The following is a 5693-nucleotide window of genomic DNA, read 5'->3' on the forward strand; positions in this document are numbered from 1 at the left end:
GAATGAGGAAGGAAATATGTATAATAATGATTAACTGGGGAATAGTGAAGTAAAATGTGTCAATGACAACATGGAGATATTGTCTTCATGATTAACACACATAGTAGCACACAAACATAAGTAAAGACAACACAGGAAAGAATAAGATGAATTAATATGGTGAATTGGAATAAATTAATGATATGTATAAATTCATAAAAGTAGATATAATTGTATTAACAATGTTTATTTATTTTTTATATTTTAACTAGAGTTCAGGCATCTTCAAAATATATTCTTATGTATCAGGTACAGAGAGAAAATAAGCAAAATTCATAGCAATCTCTCTTCATATTGGTCATGAGATAAATTCTAGAATATCAGTACATAAGGATTACTTTGATAAGAACAAAATAAAATAAACAAAGAATAACAGCAAAAGTGATCTTCAAATTATAGCAGATTTGAGACTTAGGAAATTGAGGAAAAAATATACTGTTTTACTTTTTGTATTCAGACACTATGGACTTTTACTATCTAAACGTTTATAGACATACTTGAGTAGGTCTCTGACAAAAAATACAGTTCAGACGGTCTTTTAAAAAAATTTCAGAATAATACTGCAAATGTTGGAAATATTGAGAAGCTGAGTTTGGCTATATTGAAGCCTATTTTAAAAGTTCCAGACATGAAAGGAAAAACTTATATTTAGTATTGAAAGTGAACTAAACTTGGTGACTGTACATGTTAACATACAGAGTACATTGTGTTTCATCCATTAATAGTTCCAGAGAATTAGACAATAAGTAAAATCTGCTTAGCCCTGGGCATTGAACTGAAAACTATTCAGCATGAGAACACTGCATATAAAAATAAATTTGATATAGCCCATAATTTTTTATGGGAAAAGATATTTTTCTAATGTTAATTATCTTATACTCTAGACATTAACAACAAACAGTTATAAGTTAAAAACAAAAAAGAAGACAAACAAGAAATATACTGGAAAGAAGTATCAAAGACAAGTGAAAAAAATCTAGCTAAAGTCAGGATATATTTTTAGAAAAATATCTAAGAAAGCTATTGAGCAAATATTTTTTTTGGATATTGGGGTACTGGGAATTGAACCCAGGGACACTTAATCACTGAGCCATATCCCCAGATCCCTACCCTTTTTTTTTCATTTTTGTATTTTATTTGAGATAAGGTGTTGCTGAGTTACTTAAGGACTTGCTAAATTGCTGAGGCTAGCTTTGAACTGGAGATCCTCCTACCTCAGCCTCCTGATCTGCTGGGATTACAGAGTGTGCCACTATACCCAGCTTTGAGTAAAATTTTTGAAATGGAGTTCAGTTAGCAATATGTGTATGGACACATGTGTATGTGTATGAGAGAGAGAGTGTGTGTGTGTGTGTGTGTATAAACAATGTTTGAATACAACCACAATTTATTATTTCCTGTTTGTTTGTTAATTAGATTTGCCTTCTATTATATGAAGTCTAGGAAATCTTATTTCTGGATCACGAAAATAACAATAACTTTCAAAGCAGGAAAAATGGAAAGCATTTATTTTTAAAAATTAAATAGTTAAAAATCTGCATAATTATTGTAAATTCTATCTGCAGAAATAATTATCAACAAATTTGGACTCAAACAAAACAGACATATGAAAATCTCAAAGAACTCTGGATTGTTCTGAAAAGTAAACGAAATCAATGAAAGTTTCCTTGTGATCCAATCACTGATATCATGTTTAATATGATTGCTTAGTTAAGCATTAAGTTATATCAGGATTTCAAAAGAGTAAGTTAATCACTTAAAAATTCTTATACATAGAAAGTTAAGTGCAGATGTGGGAAAAGGTAAGGCTAAAGAGAGAAGTTGAAAAATGTTTAAGCTTGTAGATCATGTCTAGAATTTACAAATCAGAGACTTTTTTGTTTTTTTGATATACTTGACAATACATTATATTTTGACATTATATATACATGGAGTAGAATTTATTCTAATTAGGATGCTATTCTTGTGGTTGTTCATGATGTAGAGTTTCACTGATCGTGTGTTCATATATGAGCATAGGAAAGTTATGTCTGATTCGTACTATTTTTCCTAATTCTATCTCCCTCCTTTCCCTCATTCCCCTTTGTCTAATTCAATGAACTTCTATTCTTATTCTCCCCACCCTCGCTTGCTGTGGGTTAGCATCCACATTTCAGAGACCCATAAAGCATGAAATTAAAAGATCTGTTATACTGTTTTTGGAGACCCTTGGAAACTTAGTTGTGTTGAATTGACCTGTTTTTTTTCAAGAAAACAGAATGCATAGGATGGTATACAACAAAATAGAAGTAGAACGTATATTAACAAAATGAAATGAAATTAATACATGTTTGGTGAATATAACAATGAACTTGAAGAAGTAGAAGAAAGGCTCAAAATGAGGACTATTCAAAAAACAACAATCAAAATAAAGAAAAAATGGTGAAAAGCAGAACAGAATAAAAAGTTGTGAGAAATGAAATGTAACAAAAAAGAAAGATGTAATCTACGTGGTATTGAATTTCCTTTGGAAAAGAAGAGAAGAATGGGACAGAGGCAATATTTGGAAAAATAATGATCAAAATAGTTTAATATTGTACTTTAACAATTTGAGAAGCTCAATATACTCCAAAACAAATTAAATTTCCCTTAGGACCAGCATGGATTTTATGATACTGTTGAAAATCAAAGATGATAAAACCAGAGGCATGCCTGAAATCCCAGTGACTTGGGAGGCTATGGTAGGAGAAGGTCAGCCTCATCAATTCAACAACATCCTGGCTCAAAATTTAAAAAATAAATAAATAAAACAAAAATGTCTGGGGATGAAGTTCCATGGTAGAGCAACCCAGGACTCAGTCCCTAATAGCACAAAATATATTATTATGCAAACAAATAAAAATAATGAGGAATTCAAAAGTGGCTAGAGAATAATGTAAGAATCACTGATTTTTAACACAAACCATGGAAGACAGGAAATAGGATTGCGGAAGAGGGCAGACTACATGTCAGGAAAAGATAGCCTCAAAAATTAAGGAAAGGAAATTTCTAGGTGAACAGATCTGGAAGATTTCTTGCCAGTGTTCTTGCATTACTAGGACTATTAGACCATGTTTTTCAAGTTAAAGAACATTGGTTCAATATGTCAAAGAAATTAGCCATGCTGACAAGGATAAATATTTAGGTAAATATTTTCTTAAATAGAAAACCATTACCTGTTTAAATTTTAAACAATAACAATGTCTTGTGGGACATATATCATTTTAGAAGTAAAAATAAGAAAACAAAGCAAACTTGTATGATGAATAGAGATAGGTGACTGCACTTTTTCTCATGGTGAGAGAACAAATTTAAGGTAAACTTATTTTTATAACTTACAGTGTATCTGGTAAATACAATGATACTAAAACTGGCAAGGAATATTAATAAAATATAGAAAATGAGTAACCAATGCACCCAATTAATGCAATAAAATAAATGAAGGATAGTGATAAAATAACACAAATGGAATCAGAGACAAAAAATTAAAATCTCAAAAAAATAACAAAAAATAAAACATGCATCAATCATACAGGAATCAAACCAAAGAGATAACAAATATCAAAATAGTAATTCATAATGAAAATATATAAGCAATCATGCTAAATCTTAAGTGAATGAACACTGAAGTGCAGTAAGTTGTGACAGTGGGTTAAACATAAAACTAACTATATCCCACTTACAGAACAGACAAGGCAAGGTCTGTAGGTCTGAAGTAATTATATGAAAGAGACTTTGCATATGAATCACTTGCCATGGATTTATTACAATAAGATGGTGGAGTATTTCAGAAAATAAGCATTGTAAAAATTAAAGAGATTTTTTTTTTAATTATTAAGTGCTTACTTCAAGAAGAAGATATAATCGAATTTTGTTTGTGGGGTCTAACAGAAGAAAGTAGCTACTCTTATATTATTGATCAAAGGATAATTCTCCTTAATTGGGATCCTCTTAGACTGAGGGCACAACTGCAGGAGGGATGCACGTGGAGAGGTGATGGAGGTAGGGGACATCTCCTGATCCAGTCAAATTGATGGAGTCCACCTGGTGGTCAGTGTGGTAGCAGATATTCCAGCCCAATCCCTCTCACATCCTAGTAATAGAATTTTGTATATGCTTAATAATACCTTTAAATAACATTTGAAAGAGATTTGCTGCACTGAATGCCTACATTAGAAGTAAATGAAATTCAAAAAATAATGATCTAAACTTCTAACTAAAACACCAGGCACAAGAATAGAAATTTAAGTCAAAATAAAAAAAGAAAAGAAAGGTTAAAAAAAAAAAACCAAACAGCAGGATTCTAAAAAAAAATGATATAGTATTGAAATAGAAAGCATCTTCAGCAGCGAATATCACTAATGCAATATTTTAAGTGTGAAGTGATTACTATAATGACAAAACTTTCCAGAACTGATTGAGAAAAACAGAGAACATAAATTATCATTGTCATGAATAAGATAGCCAATATCAGTAAAGATACTACAGTCAAGGAAAGAACATTAAGGGATATTATAATAACATTTGCCCACAAACTGGAAAACTTAAATGAAATGTACCAATTAGTTGAAATATCACAATTTAGAAAAAAAATCTAAAAACTTTCATACATGTTAGTGAAATTGAAATTTTGATTGAAAACTTTCTACAAAGACCACTCCAATTTTCAGTAAGTATAATTATAGCATACTGTAGAGCATTTGCATTAGTCAGAATATGTCATTTCAAGGTTACTTTTATCAAATATATTTATTATTCAAAAAATTCTAAATTAACTCTTCTTAGTTCAAGAATTTCTCTATGGCTTCCATTGTTGCTGTTGAAAAATCAGCATTCGATGATAGCTGTTTCTGCAAAATCAATCTTATTTTGATTTTTGGTTTTCTTTTAGTGCTATGTTTGTTCTTTTGTACTTTCTTTGAAAAAACTTATAATAAAATGGAAACCACATAGAAAAGGTTAGCAAGGCTCGGCACAAAGGTGGCACAGAAGTTTGTGAAGATTACTATATTTTCTTTACTTTTCAGTTAATTTTTGATGATAAATATGTTCTTTCTCTCTTTTTTCTTTTTCAAAACTTATGCCCAATTTTATGGTTTCCGGTTTTCTGCTAAAATTTTGTTGATTGACTTTTTTTATCTCATACTTTGTTATGATTGTTTCATAGTATGCCTGATAATTTTAATAGCTAAAATTATTGTTAAAATTATCGTTAATTGTTTTCTATTATCCATTGCTTCCTAGTTTTTTTCTTTTATCTATTGCTTCCTATTCATGTTTTCCTGTGATCTTATGGTCTTCGTATCTTATTGGATGCTAGGCATTGTGATTTAAAGTTATTTTTGGAGAAAAATAAACTACAGGTTCTTTGTATCTTTCTTCAGTGAACAATTTAATTCTCTCAGGTATTTTTGTATCACTAACAATATATAATCATATTAATCTATATTCATTTTTTTTTTATTTTTAACGTTTACATAGGGTAATGATGTTTATTTTTTTTTCCTTCCGCCCACCCCTCCCACCCCTCTTTTCCCTCTATACAGTCCTTCTTTCCTTCATTCTTACCGCTCTCCTTAGCCTAACTCTAAACCTAACCCTAAACCTAATGCTAACCCCTCCCAACCCCCATTATA

General features: G+C 30.4%; 1 non-coding gene across 1 annotated transcript; it reads left to right on the forward strand.

The window, feature by feature from the left end:
* Positions 1-4968: 4968 nt before the first annotated feature.
* Positions 4969-5072, forward strand: LOC124987725 (U6 spliceosomal RNA). The gene has a single exon (XR_007109244.1). It is a non-coding gene; the product is annotated as a U6 spliceosomal RNA (small nuclear RNA).
* Positions 5073-5693: the final 621 nt, after the last annotated feature.

This window comes from Sciurus carolinensis, chromosome 6 (genome assembly GCF_902686445.1).
Source record: "Sciurus carolinensis chromosome 6, mSciCar1.2, whole genome shotgun sequence".
NCBI classification, from domain to species: Eukaryota; Metazoa; Chordata; class Mammalia; order Rodentia; family Sciuridae; genus Sciurus; species Sciurus carolinensis.